The sequence below is a fragment of the Orcinus orca genome, chromosome 9 (genome assembly GCF_937001465.1).
Source record: "Orcinus orca chromosome 9, mOrcOrc1.1, whole genome shotgun sequence".
In the NCBI taxonomy this organism is placed as follows: Eukaryota; Metazoa; Chordata; class Mammalia; order Artiodactyla; family Delphinidae; genus Orcinus; species Orcinus orca.
Window position 1 is genome coordinate 53836055 of NC_064567.1, and position 15835 is coordinate 53851889.

Consider the following 15835-nt stretch of genomic DNA (forward strand, 5'->3'; position numbering starts at 1 on the left):
AATAAAATTTGTATGAAATATGTCTGTGTAGTTAAAATCCTATTAATGAAATGAACACTCATGCAGCAGACATCAGCTTAAGAATAAAATCCTAGTGTCTCAGAGGTCTCCTAAGTGCCCTTCTTTGTTATAGTTGACTCTCCACCCCCATCCTCAGAGGTAGACACCATGCTCTATTAAGCCAGGCATTAAAGAAATTTGAAAAAATGTAAACAATGCCACTTTTCTCACTTTTGTTTTGGAAAATATAGTTATTTTTCATAAAAATGTTATTTACATTAACATGTCGTTATCTATTATTGTTATATGAAACGAAATAAGTATTTATAAATAAATGTTGACAGATATAACCCACAGAAACAAAAACCCTTTGGGGTTCTTCAAATAATTTTTAAGAGTGTAAATAGGTTCAGAGACAAAAGTATTGGAGGCATATAACAGGAATGGTATTGCTAGGCTGAATACTGTGCACATATTTTTGATCATTTTTCTTTTGGATGGATGCTGCTCTTATTAATTCATACAGTTTTTATTTTTGGATGCTAATCATTTGCTTACAAACTGCAAATACCATTTTGCAATGCAACTAATATTTTTCAGTCCCTCCATGGTTTCTTTTGATTATGAGGAGTTTTAATATTAGTGTAAAATGGATAAATTATTTACTCTTTTGGTTCACATTCTTATATGTGTCTTATTTAATAAATCTATCCTCATTCAAAGGTTACAAAGATATTTTCCTATGTTTTCCTCTTTAAAGATATTTTCCTATATTTTCAAGTTTTCCTTTCAGAGTAAGTCTTTCATTTTTCCTAGACTTGATTTTTGTGGAGGAAAGTACAGTTTCTTTTTTTCAAAAAACGATGTTTTATAAATTAACATAAACAACAGCCCACTGACATACAAGCGCTGGTACAAATCAAATTTTTCCTCTATGCCTGGGTCAGTTTCAGTGTTCTCTATTCCATTCCCTTGGTCTGTTTGCCTAACCCTGTGTTAAACAATTTTCACAGCTTTATGTTAACCTTGATATCTGAAACAGCAAATCATCTGATATTGTTCTTCTTCTCTGGGAATTTCATGACTATTCTTGACCTCTTGCTCTTCCATGATAATTTAGAATTAATGTGTCTGGTTCCATGAAAAACCCTGATGGGACAACCATTAGAATCACATTGAAAAAATAGATATATTGGGGAGGAATTGCTATTTTAATATACTGAGTTCTTCTAGCCAAGATTATGGAAGATCTTAATGTTCATTTGGATATTCTTTAATTCCTTTTCCAATACAGTTAATGCTTTTCTCCATAAGGAGCTTGCTTAACTTTCATTAACTATTAGTAGGTACTTGGTGCTTGGGGTTACTATAAGAAATGGTATCTTCCCTAATTGCATTATTTAACTATTCATTGCTGCTACATAGAAATACAATTGACTTTTGTATGTTGATGTTTTTATCTAGCAATCTTGCTAAACTCTGATTAAATCTTATACTTTATCTGTGGACTCTCGGGTTTTCTATGTAAAATTACAGTTGATCTTTGAACAACAGGGATTTGAAGTGTGCAGGTCCACTTACACATGGATTCTTTTTTCAATAAGTACATATTATAATACGGCATGATCCACAGTTGGTTAAACGTACAGATGAGGAACCATGGATACAGAGAGCTTACATCCCACTGTGTTGAAGTGGAACCTCCACCTTTAACCCCCTTGACCATCCCCTGTTGTTCAAGAGTCAACTGTATTCCATCTATGAATAATGACAATTTTGTTTCCTCCTTTTTAATCATTATACTTTTTATTTCTTCTTATTTCCTTACTGCACAAGCTAGGACTACAGGTACAATGTTGAGCAGTGATGGGAATAGAGGATATCTTTGTCCTGTTCATTATTTAAGGACATGCTTTCAACACTACATTAGGAAGTGCTGGGCGCAGGCCCAAAGGTAGGTTAAAAACGTTTCCTTTTAACCCTCCTACACTGTTGGTGGGAATGTAAATTGGTGCAACCACTATGGAAAACAGTATGGAGGTTCCTTAAAAAACTAAAAATAGAGCTACCATACGATCCATCAATCCCATTCCTGAGTATATATCCAGAAGAGATGAAAATGATAATTTGAAAGGATACATCACCCCAATGTTTACAGCAGCACTATTTACAGCACACTATTTGAAGTGTCCATCAACAGATTAATGGATAAACAAGATGTGATATATATATATTTTCCATTGCATATATATATAATATACATATAATATTGCATAAAAAAGAATAAAATATTGCCATTTGCAGAAACATGGATGCACCTACAGAATATCACACTAAGTGAAGTAAGTCAGACAGAGAAAGACAAATATATGATCTCACTTATCTATGGAATCTAAAAAATAATACAGGTACTTCCCTAGCGGCCCAGTGGCTAAGACTCTGCACTCCCAATGCTGAGGGCCCAGGTTTGATCCCTGCTCAGGGAAGTAGATCCCACATGCTGAAACTAAGAGTTCTTATGATGCAACTAAAGATTCCACGTGCCGCAACTAAAGATCCCGCATGTAGCAATGAAGATTCTGCGTGCCGCAACTAAGACCCGGTGCAGCCAAATAAATAAATAAATATTAAAAAAAAAAAAAGAAATGGAGTTAACATTTATAAAAAATAAAAAAATAAAAATAAATAATACAAATGAATCTATGCACAAGACAGAAACAGATTCACAGACATAGAAAAGAAACTTATTGTTACCAAAGGGGAAAGGGAGGGGGGGATAAATTAGGAGTATGAAATTAATAGGTATACACTACTATATACAAAATACACGAGCAACAGGGATTTATTGTATCAAGGAACAATATTCAATATCTTATAATAACTTATAATGGAAAATAATCTGAAAAAAATTCTATATATAACTGAATCACTTTGCTGTACACCTGAAACTAACACAATATTGTAAATCAACTATATTTCAGGGTTTTTTGGTTTTTAAATTTATTTATTTTATTTATTTATTTTTGGCTGCACTGGATCTTCACTGCTGCACGCGGGCTTTCTCTAGTTGCGGTGAGAGGGGATTCCTCTTCATTGCGGTGCACAGGCTTCCCACTGCGGTGGCATCTCTTGTTGCGGAGCACAGGCTCTAGGCATGCAGGCTTCAATAGTTGTCGCTCGCGGACTCTAGAGCGCAGGCTCAGTAGCTGTGGTGCTAGGGCTTAGTTGTTCCACAGCATGTGGGATCTTCCCGGACCCGGGCTCAAACCCGTGTCCCCTGCATTGGCAGGTGGAGTCTTAACCACTGTGCCACCAGGGAAGCCCCTATGCTTCAGTTTTAAAAGTTCCCTTTTATTCTGTTTGCTAAATTGTTTTTATGAATAGAGTTATGCAGAATGCTTTTTCTGCATCTATTGAGATGATCATATGATTTTCTCCTTTGAACTAGTATAGTGAATTACAATACAGTAATATATTTTCTAATGTTAAATCATCTAACATCCTTGTAATAAACTTAATCATAATGTATTATCTTTTTTAAAATTTGCTATCAAGCAAATCAGTTTGTTCATTTTTAAAAAATTTTTACATTAAATTAAAAAATAAAATTGTACTGTTTTTTACTAACTTTGGTTTCAAGGTTGTGCTAACCTCATAAAACAGGTTGGGGAACATTCTTTCTCATCTGTTTTCTGGAAGAGTTTGTGTTATATTGGATTGGTCTGTTCTTTGAATGTTTGGATAACTGACCAGGAAAGCCTCCTGTGCCTGATTTTATTTGTTTGCTGTTTATGTTTTACTTTATAAAAAGATTTTAATTAAAGATTCAATTGCTCAAAAATTGTGCTAAAATCTCTTACTGTGGTGGTAAATTTTTTAAAAATCTCTTTGTGGTTCTGTCATATTATGTTTTGAGGCTACATTATTAGAGACATAAAATTTAGAATTACTTTATCTTCTTGGTGAACTGAATATTTTATCATTATGTAATAACTCTCATTAAAGTCATTTTACCTGGTAATATAGTTAGATCATGTTTCTTTTACTTGATATCTCACAGGTACGCCTTTTGAATCCTTAATTTTTAGTTTTTCTCTGTTCTTGCAATTTACATCTGACTTATGTAAATAGCATAAATGTTTGTTTCAATCCCGTCTGAAAATTTTGCCTTTTGATTGGAAAGTTTATTCCATTCATAGTTGTGGTGATTACTGTTACATTTAGACCTATTTCTACCTTCTTATTATGTGCTATCTGTCCCATTATTCATGCCTTTCCCTCCTTTCCCAAAGTTTCATTTTCCCTCTTCCTCACCCTCAGCAGACAATTGCTTCCTATAGCACTGAGAAAAAAGAAGCAGTCAGGGGAGAACTTCCCCAAGCTCATCCACAACATCTAGCCACTTCACTGCATCTGGACTCATCGATAGCACATTTTCTTCTGTTGAGGATAAACTGTTCATCCTCCTAGCAAAGGCCAAGTCCACCGTTTGTGCACTAAATCCATCCCCTCTTGCCTTCTCAATGACCTGGCTCCAGCAACTCTCCACTCTATGTTCTGCATCATCCATCTTCTACTCTCTATGGGATCGTCCCCATAAGCCTATGTATACAATTTTTTTCCATCATAAAATGTTCCTGGCTCTGGACCCTGTTTTCTCCTCCAGTCACCACTCCAATTCTCTTCTTTATTTTACAGCAAAAGTCTTAAGAAGAGTTGTCTATACTTGGATTGGCCCGTTCTTTGACTTGTCTCCAGTTTCTGTTCTCCCCTTCTCTAAACCAACTCCCACGGGGTAAGTTATCAGTGACCTTCACATTTTAAATCTTGTTCTCATTTCTCATCCTACTTGATCACACAAAAGCACTTGACACAGCTGATTACACCCCTTTCCTTGAAATATTCTTTTCACTTGGCTACCAGGGCACTCAACAGTCCCACTTTTTCTCTTACCTCATTAGTGGCATCTTAATTTCCTTTGTCCTTTACTCCTCATCTCTCTCAACACCAGACGTTGGAATGTTCCAAAGCTCAATCCTTGGAATTCTTTTCTTTTCTAACTACTCAAACTCCATTGGTGAATTCGTGGTTTAAATATTTGAGACGCCAATGCGTGCTTCACGAAGGCGGGGATCTGCTTTGTCTGTTGTGTCCCCAGCCCCTTAGAGAGACACAAAAAGAACATTCAATAAATATTTGTTGAATAAATCAATAGTTTGAAAAAACACAAAAAATAAAAGTTATTAGTTAATGTTTAAAAATAAACATGAACCCTCTTAATGACATGCTTCTGGAAAAGATGACTCAAAACATATAGATGCTCATAAAATGGGTAAATTTACTGGAGTAGAATAATCTAGGAAACAATAGGCCCAGTATATAAATATACTGAATACTGGAAGTCTGGTAACTCCTTTATTAAATAATTGCATAATAAAAATAAGAGAAATGTCGTCTTTGGCATTTTTAAGCCAATGGCCTACCTCTTACTTTTTGCCTTAACAAAGTGTATTGCAAACTTTAAAAAGGTCCTTTAAATGGTAAAACCTTTGGTGACTTGCTTAGAGAGGTGAATACTTAATTGCTCAAAATTAATAAACAGGAAAAGAATAAAGAGATTATAGAAAGCCCGTAGATTGTATCTTTCCCAGTGTCTCTGTTTATTAAACAATTTTATTTCTTCTTTATTAAAATGTTCATTCAATTCTTTTGTCCATTTATTGGAGCCTAAACTTTTGCTTCTATTCTGGATTTGTATGAGCTATTTTAAATATTTGACGTCAATCTTTTAAACTTATAGCAAACATTCCCCCTCAACTTACGTTTTATTAAAAATAAAACTTTAAATTTTAACACTTTGACCTAAATAGAATTTATTTTGGTGGTACTGTATGAAATTAAGTATTATAAAACACTTTGTTATTTATAAGCACTTTGTCAGTTCTTAAAACATTTGTATAAAAATAAATGGCAATCTCTTTTTTAGAGATAGTTGGATTTAGAGTTATAAAATTCCAACATTTTAAATGACATTTCAATTTTACTTAAATGTGTTTTAAAATAAATGACCTAGGTTAAATACAATGTCAAAAATAATGAAAACAGATTAAAATAGACTCCTGTTTAATATCTCTCCCACTCCTAATCTTCTCTGATCCTTTTACAGTCATAAGGGTCAAACATTTATGTTTATAGAAAGAGCAGTTGGGTTTTGTTTCTTAAAGCAAGTTTCTTTCATGGGTGTTAACAACAGGATTCGTAATGTTGATGATGACTCAATTATTCCTGGAAAATGCATCTTAAACCAGACATCAAAAAGATGATGAAATGACATGAAACTGTGAAATAATGTCTTTGTGATTTTTTTTTTAATAATGAAACAAAGAAGGAAATTGTCGTGGAGCAACTAAGCCCATGTGCCACAACTACTGAGCCTGCGCCCTAGAGCCCACAGGCCACAACTACTGAGCCTGTGTGCCACAACTATTGAAGCCTGCGCACTGCAACTACTGAGCCCGTGTGCTGCAACTACTGAATCCTGACCACCTAGAGCCCGTGCTCTGCAACAAGAGAAGCTACTGCAGTGAGAAGCCTGCGCACCGCAACGCAGAGTAGCCCCCACTCGCTGCAACTAGAGAAAGCCCCCACACAGCAGCGAAAACCCAACTTAGACAAAAATAAATAAAAAAATTTTTAAATGAAACAAAGAAGGAAATTGTCTACTGAAAAAAAGTATGGCTGTACTTTATTTAAAAGAGTTCGTATGAGAGGGATATAAAGTAGATTTTTTTTTTTAGGCCCAGCTGTGCTGCATGTGGGATCTTAGGTCCCTAACCAGGGGTCGAACCCATGCCCCCTGCATTGGGAGCTCAAAGTCTTAACCACTGGACTTCCAGGGAAGTCCCTAAAGTAGATATTCTTGATCAAAAGAGAAAATGAGCATTTTTGGGTCCTTAAACAAGCTTATCTATCACTGCATAACAAATTTCTGCCAAATCGACAGCTTAAAACAACTTATTTTCTGTCACAGTTTTGTAAATTGATTGCCTTCAGCTTGGTGATTCTCATTTTGGAGACTTTCATGCTTTTGCTCAGGTAGTTGATGGGGCTGAAGTCATCTGAAGGCTTGCCTTGGACATCAAGGATGGCTTCTTCACTCACATGATTTACACTTTAAATGGGTAGGCTGGTCAGGCATCTGTCCCTTCCTATGGCCTCTCTATGAGCCTGGATTGAGTTTTCTCACAGCATGGTGGTCTAAGGTAAATTTTAAGTGGCTACTTGTTTCGCCTATAACAAGAGCTCTAAGAGACCGAGGCAGAAGCTACAAGGCTTTTTTGTGATCCAGACTTAGATATTACAAATCATCACCACTACTGTACTCTATTTGTTAAATGGGGCCAACCCAGGAATCTTGAACAACAGTATGAATACTAGAAGGTATAATTCAAGGGAGACCATCTTTGGAGACCAGCTACCACAAGTGCTTTCTACAACATTTGACATAGAGCTGGTAAAGGTGCCCAAAAGAGCATCAAAAGAATATGATGGGTTAAAAAAAGTGGAAAAAAATCAGGAATGATTCTTTAATCCTACGCAGCCAAGTGTGAATTTTCCAGTTAATTTTACAATCTTTAAGTAATCACTATAACCTGTCCTTCTGACTATATTCTCTTCTGCTACTTTGGGGAATTTAACTGTGTATTCAAACTGATACCAGGCAATGAGAAAAGGACAGAACAACACCTAGAAACTCCCAACTGAATGATACCAAATGAAAGTCTGGCCCCTTGAAAGGCACATATTGTTTTTAAGTACTAGGTGTACATAACAACTTATCATAATATAATAGTAGGTATACTGAAAATGTCATAAAATTTTAGACCTTGAAGGGACTTGAAAGCCAATCTTTTTTTTTTTGGCCACACCATGTGGATTGCAGGATCATAGTTCCCTGACCAGGGATTGAACCCAGGCCATGGCAGTGAAAGCCCCAAGTCCTAACCACTGGACCACCGGGGAATTCCTGAAAGCCAACCTTTATTTCAAAGACGCTCTAACTAAGACCAAGAGTGGTTAAGCAACTTGCTAAAGGTTTACATAAGTCGTTGAAGACATTCTAACTCCTGGTCCACAAATTTGCATGCAACATGCTACCTTTTTCACTTACCCAGTAGTATTTGAACTAAAACCTTACTAACAAGACAACTGGGCTTGAGTATGGTTGATCCTTATTAATTTTTAAGACTGCAGAGTGATACCTGTGATGTATTAGAGGGTACAAAGTGGTGTACAGAGAGAGAAAAAAAGCCCAAGTTTATTCTAGACCAGTGATTCTCAAATTTGAGTAAAGTATGAACTCCTTTTAAAGAAAAAAGAAGGGGGAAAAACTCTCAATGGCCACATTGTTGACTTAAATTTCTCTTTTAAAAATTACATGATTACGTTCAAATATAAAACTTTGTGTAAATTTCTTATGATTAGAACATGTATGTAACTATGAAACCAAAACAAATGTGCAAGTTTGTTAAATAATATCTAACATATATACTAGTTAATGGGTAGTAGGCACTTTACATATAGCAACTCATTTAAAACTCACAACAACTCTATTAGGTGGGCACTATTATATTCATTTAGTAGACGGGGAAATCAAGACACAACTGGTCAGTGGGGACCTGGGTTTCACAAAAAGTTCACAGACAACTGAGTATGAAGAATGATATTGTTGGACAGAAATTAAATTGCTGCTTGTAATGTGAGTATGGTACTGACTGAAACTTCGTAGATCTTCTGGTTTAACATACTTAAAATGAGCTCTCAAAAAGATACATGCACCCCAATGTTCATAGCAGCATTATTTACAATTGCCAAGATATGGAAGTAACCTAAGTGTCCATCAGCAGATGAATGGATAAAGAAGTGGTATACACACACACACACACACACACACACACACACACACACACTGGAATACTACTCAGCTATAAAAAAGAATGAAGTTTTGCCATTCACAACACCATGGATGGACTTGGAGGGCATTATGCTAAGCAAAATAAGCCAGACAGAGAAAGACAAATACTGTATGATATCACCTATATGTGGAAACTAAAAAATACAACAAACTGTTGAATGTAACAAAAAAGCAGCAGACTCACAGATATAGAGAGCAAACTAGTGGTTACCAGTGGGGAGAAGGAAGGAAAGAGGGGCAATAAAGGGGTAGGGGATTAAGAGGTACAAAATATTAGGTATAAAATAAGCTACAAGAATATACTGTACAACACAGGGAATATAGCTGATACTTTATAATAATCACAAATGGAGTATAACCTTTAAAAATAGTGAACCACTATATTGTATACCTGTAATTTACGTAATTAAAAAAGTTTTAGTTAAAATGAGCTGGATAGTGACTAATTTCTCCCATCCCTTTTTTCTCTTCTGTCAACGGCTAAATATACCTTGGAAGAGCACAAATTAATGTTATTTGATCTTCGCTAGAAGCAAATGCCTTGTTAGAAACTAAGTCTATATTTGCTCACTCATTAAATTTTTTTAGACAATTCCTGATACTATTTTTTATTATTGAAATATAATTCACATACTATAAAGTTCACTCTTTTAAAGTGTACGATTCAGTAGTTTTTAGTATATTCACAAAGTTGTGCAACCATCACCATTATCTAATTCCAGGATATTTTCATCATATCGAAAAGAAATCCCCTCCCCATTAAGGAGTCATTCCCCATTCCCTTTTCCATCAGCCAGTAAATTAACAGCTACTAATTTATTTTCTGTCTGTATGGATTTGCCTATTCTGGACATTTTATATGATGGGATCATAAAATATATGGGCTTTTGTGTCTGGCAGGTTTCACCTGAACTAATTTTTCAAGATTCATCTATGTTGTAGTCTGTATCAGTACTTCATTTATTTTTATAATGTCTGAATAATACCCTATTATACGAATATACTACATTTCATTTGTACATTTATCAATTGATAAGACGTTTAGGTTGTTTCCACTTTTGAGCTATTATAAATAATACTGCAGTGAACATTTGGGTGCAAGATTTCCTAAGGACATGTTTTCAATTCTCTTGGGTATATACCTAGGAGTAGAATTGTTAAACTATTTCAAAATAGGTGCACCATTTTACATTCCCTTCATCAATGTATGAGGATTCTAATTTCTTTACTTTCTCATCAACTCTTAATATTATAATACTGACTTTGATTATAGCCATACTAGTGGGTGTGAAGTGATACCTCATGTGATTTTGATTTGCATTTCTCTAAGAACTAATGATGTTGAGCATCATTCCATGTTCTTGTTGGTCATTTGCATATCTTCTTTGGAGAAATATGTATTCAAATCATGTGTCCAGTTTATAATTGGGTTATTTGTCTTTTTATTGTTCAGCTGTGAGTTCTCTCATTAGGCTTTGACAGGGTGATACTGCTAGGCACCAATGCAATGATAAATGCAAAAAACATGGGTTCTGAAATTGCATACTTGTACTCAGTTATAAAGTGGTCATCTATGAGATCCAGAATCAAATCTGCTTCTACTGAAATTTTGAAGCTTATCATTAAAAAATATACATTTTAAATGTTTAATAAAATACTGATATCAGAAATATTCCCTCCACTTAATATCACAGAGACTAAATTTTTCAAAGAAGTTAAGGCAGTGTTAGTTACAATAGCAAAAGAGTCAGAAAATGTATTATCCTAAAGCTGAGGGTTAAGAAAACAATTCTATACCAATATTACGGACTACAGAGCAACTAATAATTATAAGCATCTGGACTATGTTGATATATGGAAATCCATTCATGAAACAACATTAGCTACAAAATATCTATCTTATACAGATATATACTCATATACTCTAATAGATTTATAAATGTGTGTACATCGTTTTATCTTCAGACAAAATCTATAAAATATATTCTTATAAATCTATTAAAATTTATTAATATATGTATACATGTTTGTATATAATTTTATCTTCAATCTATTTCAAACAGATTATATACATACAAATTTATTAAAATCTGTGAATGTGCTTTGGCAAAAAATGTAAGGTAATGTTAACAGAATTTTATGTTTATTGGATTCTTTGGTTTCAAAAAGCACTGTTCTACAAATATGGTTCTATTTTATTAATAGCATTGCTCACAAAGATTCAGTGCTAAAAAAAATTTGGGAATTTGTTGGGAAGATGTTAAGCAAATGTTTTTAGGTAGAAGCCCTCAGAGCCTTTAATCCACTAATATGCATTGTGAATCTCTAAAAGAAAGAGGTTCTTCATATTATTTACTTCAAAGTCTGTTATTTTCATCATGATTTACATTTATTTTACTTGTATAAACAAATTTGTGTAAACCTCATTTGCACTTGTTTACTAATTTGTCTTCTCCACCGAACTATAAATTCTAACAGGACAGGTAAGTATATCTCTCTTCTTCACCGTTGTTCCTAGTGCCTCAGCCAGGGCATACAGCAGGAGCTCAATAAATACTTTTGTAGTGAATGTATTACTTGGAGGAGCATCTTGAGGGACAAGGGCTTGAAGTTACACACTTTGGAAACTACGACTCTAAAGTTATTCAATTGTATAATAACTTCAAAGAAAAATTTGTGTTAAAACCTCTAGACCAGCGGCAGAGTCAAGATGGCGGTGTGGGAAGACACGGAGTTGGCATCTCCCCACAATTAGGGTGCCTGCCAGCCAATGGTGGGAGACTCTGATGCCCAAGGAGATGGGAGGAACGTCCAAGTGAACCGGTAGGATGTGGGGGGACTGAGGGGTGAGGAGAACTCTAGGTCAGACAGGATCGGCGCCTCTGAGGCAGGGGAGATCAGGAGAGGCAGGCAGGAGGCACTCTCCAGGAAGAGCTGGAGAGGAGCGGAGGGCGATCGCCTGGCTTACTCGGGCCGGGGAGACTGCTGAGCTCCCAGGCCGGTCCCCTGCCCTCCAAACCCCCCTCCAGGCCGAGTGGGTCCTGGGGGCATAGGAGGGAGGCCAGGGAGATCAGGAAAGGCAGGAGGTAGGAGACATCTGAGAGGAGCGGGAGAGGAGCGGAAGGCGTTTGCTCTGCCCACTCGAGCCCAGGAAGCCTGCTGGGCTCCCAGAGGAGATCCCCCGCCCTCTGAGACCAGGGATAGGGGGCACGCCTGGGGCCCCTTCTGTTCCTTGAGCCTAAGATCCACCCCCCACAGTCCACAGGGCTGGAAAAGTCCTAAGCATAGGCCCCGTCCACTGCCCAAACTTCACCCTTGCTTAGGCCCCACCCTCCACAGCCAAGGCCATCCCCCCCTTTTTTTTTCTTTCTTTCTATATATTTTTTTCTTTTCCCTCCTCCTCTTTTTTACTATTGTGATACTGATGTACCTTCTGGTTGTTGATTCATCTATATTTTTATATTCTTTCTAACATATCTGTTAATTTCCTAGTCTAATTTTATTTTTTACTTTGTTTACTTTGTTACTGTTCTTTTTTTTTTCTTTGCTGCCCCACGTGGCTTGTGGGATCTTGGTTCATCATCTGGGGGTCTGGTCGAAGCTCCTGTGGTGGGAGCTACAAGTCTGAACCACTGGACTAACAGAGAACCTCAGACCCCAGGGAATATTCATCGGAATGAGGTCTCACGGAGTTCCTCATCTCAGCACCAAGACCCAGCTCTACCCAACAGCCTACAAACTCCAGTGTTGGAAGCCTCAAGCCAAACAACCAGTAAGACAGGAACACAATCCCACTCATTAAAAAAAAAAAAAAAAAAAAAAAAATGAGATGGCAAAAAAATATGTCACAAATGAAGAAGCAAGGTAAAAACCTACAAAACCAAATAAATGAAGAGGAAATAGGCAACCTACCTGAAAAAGAATTCAGAGTAATGACAGTAATGATTCAGAATATTGGAAATAGAATGGAGGCACGGATTGAGAAAACACAAGAAATGTGTAACAAATATCTAGAAGAACTAAAGAACAAACAAACAGAGATGAACAACACAATAACTGAAATGAAAAATACACTAGAAGGAATCAATAACAGAATAACCAAGGCAGAAGAACGAATAAGTGAACTGGAAGACAAAATGGTGGAAACAACTGCTGAGGAGCAGAATAAAGAAAAAAGAACGAAAAGAATTGAAGACAATCTCAGAGACCTCTGGGACAACACTAAACGCACCAACATTCAAATTATAGGGGTTCCAGAAGAAGAAGAGAAAAAGAAAGGGACTGAGAAAGTATTTGAAGGGATTATAGTTGAAAACTTCCCTAACATGGAAAAGGAAATAGTCATCCAAGTCCAGGAAGCAGAGTCCCATACAGGATAAACCCTAGAAGAAACACACCAAGACACATATTAATCAAACTAACAAAAATTAAATTGAAAGAAAAAATATTAAAAGCAGCAAGGGAACAAAAAATAACATACAAAGGAATCCCCATAAGGTTTTCAGCTGATTTTTCAGCGGAAACTCTGCAGGCCAGAAGGGAGTGGCAGGATATACTTAAAGTGATGAAAGGGAAAAACCTACAACCAAGATTACTCTACCCAGCAAGGATCTCATTCAGATTCAATGGAGAAGTCAAAAGCTTTTCAAACAAGCAAAAGCTAAGAGAATTCAGCACCACCAAACCAGTGTTACAACAAATGCTGAAGAAATTGTCTAAGTGGGAAACACAAGAGAAGAAAAAGACCCACAAAAACAAACCCAAAACAATTAAGAAAATGGTAATAGGAACATACATATTGATAATAACCTTGAATGTAAATGGATTAAATGCACCAACCAAAAAACACAGACTGGCTGAATGGATACATATGCCCTGAGAAAACCATAATTCAAAAAGAAACATGTACCCCAATGTTCATTGCAGCACTATTTACAATAGTCAGGACATGGAAGCAACCTAAGTGTCCATCAACAGATGAACGGATAAAGAAGATGTGGCACACATATACAATGGAATATTACTCAGCCATAAAAAGAAATGAAATTGAGTTATTTGTAGCGAGGTGGATGGACCTAGAGTCTGTCATACAGAGTGAAGTAAGTCAGAAAGAGAAAAACAAATACCGTATACTAACAAATATATATGGAATCTAAAAAAAAAAATGGTACTGATGAACATAGTTGCAGGGCAGGAATAAAGAGGTAGACGTAGAGAATGGACTTGAGGACATGGGGTGGGAGGAGGGAGCCGGGGCAAAGTGAGAGTAGCATCGACATATATACGTTACGGAACGTCAAATATTTGGCTGGTGGGAAGCAGCAGCATAGCACAAGGAGATAGGTGATTTGCGATGACCTAGAGGAGTGGGATAGGGAGGGTGGGAGGGAGGCTGAAGAGGGAGCAGATATGGGGACATGTGTATGCATATGACTGATTTGCTTTGTTGTGCAACAGAAACTAACACAGTAATGTGAAGCAGTTATACTCCAATAAAGATCTATTAAAAAAAATAAAAACCTCTAGGCCACTAGAGATCCATTTAATAAACTATTGCTGCACTTCAGTGGAACCCATTACTACTTCAGGGAACTAAAGAGATTTCTCAGAGAGCACATCATGACCTGTTAAATCTTGCAAAATCATTTTTATACTCTGAAACTCCAACTGAAAACTGTAGTAAAAATGACAGTAACCATGGAAGAAGTTGTTGAAAGGAATCATGCTTTGCATAAATACCAACAATTTTGTGGAACACATTTGGTGACACGAGATTTTCCTTCGAGGATGTCTTCTTATTTTAATAGTTCAAGTACGAAGAGCAGACATTCCTTCTGGAAATTGCAAATTATTGACTCATTGATTCTCTTTTAGGATAAGTGATTTCACATACAACTTGATTTTTTTTTGAATAGTCCATGTTATGACAGTTATTAAAAATATTTAAAACATATAGCTTTCCTACCTGTATTATACAATAATTTATAGTTTAGGTTAAAAAATGCTTTATTTTTTAATAACCTCTTGTGAAATTGATATAATGCTATTGTATTTTTTAAGAACATAGGAAAGCTACTTTTCATCAACTACTAAGATTCATGAATTTCCTCCACTTGTCCTACAGAAGTGCTATAAAGATGCTAATTTCATTATTTCAGAGTAGTGTTGAAACAAAAATAATAAAAATTGACATAAAATTTATTTTTTTCCACTTAGCAAAGTGCAAAGAATTTTACCAGATGCCAATGCTGCCACATCATGACACACCATTGAAAGGTAGCTTGTCTAAACTTCAAACCTCGATAATATTTGTGGGGGGGGAGGGGGCACATGTCAAGTCAAACAAAGAATGTATTTCCAAAGCAGCATTTGCAAAGGTTAATCTCTCTATAGACTACAGAGGGGAAAGTGCAGTGTCCAAGATCGATCCAAGACCGACTTCAAGAGTTTTTTTTCCTGGTTAATAAACCACCGGGAGAGATTTTTTTTAAACTTAAATTTGCTGAAATGGGGATTCACTAATGCATGCAAACAAATTCCCCAAATTTGAGAACCTTCAGTGAACTGATTTTATATTTGAGAATAAAGATCTCTTGCTTCTGCTTACATCTTCAGCACAAAAAATAAAGGATACCTGACTATTTGGCAATCTGCAGGGAGAAAATCTACATACTCCCCAAACCAAAGGTGGCCTTACAGCTCAGGAATCCTCTGAACACTCAAGGCCATTGCGGCCCTGGCAGTTAAATGTCTTTCTCAGGAACCCAGGTATCCTGACCGCCAGGCCTAACCGTCTTTTCTCCAACACCAAAGCTCGAGCGCCACTAGCTAGAGTAAAGGTCAAAGCTAACCAACTACTAT

At 36.2% G+C, this 15835-nt stretch overlaps 1 long non-coding RNA gene across 1 annotated transcript in view; it reads right to left on the reverse strand.

Annotated features, from left to right (window-relative positions):
• LOC117199840 (uncharacterized) overlaps positions 1–15835 on the reverse strand; it is a 75056-nt gene that overhangs the window by 22145 nt on the left and 37076 nt on the right. Inside the window, exon 4 of the long non-coding RNA XR_004481179.2 lies at positions 4954–5161. This is a non-coding gene — a long non-coding RNA (uncharacterized LOC117199840). The remainder of the gene's footprint in view (positions 1–4953; positions 5162–15835) is intronic.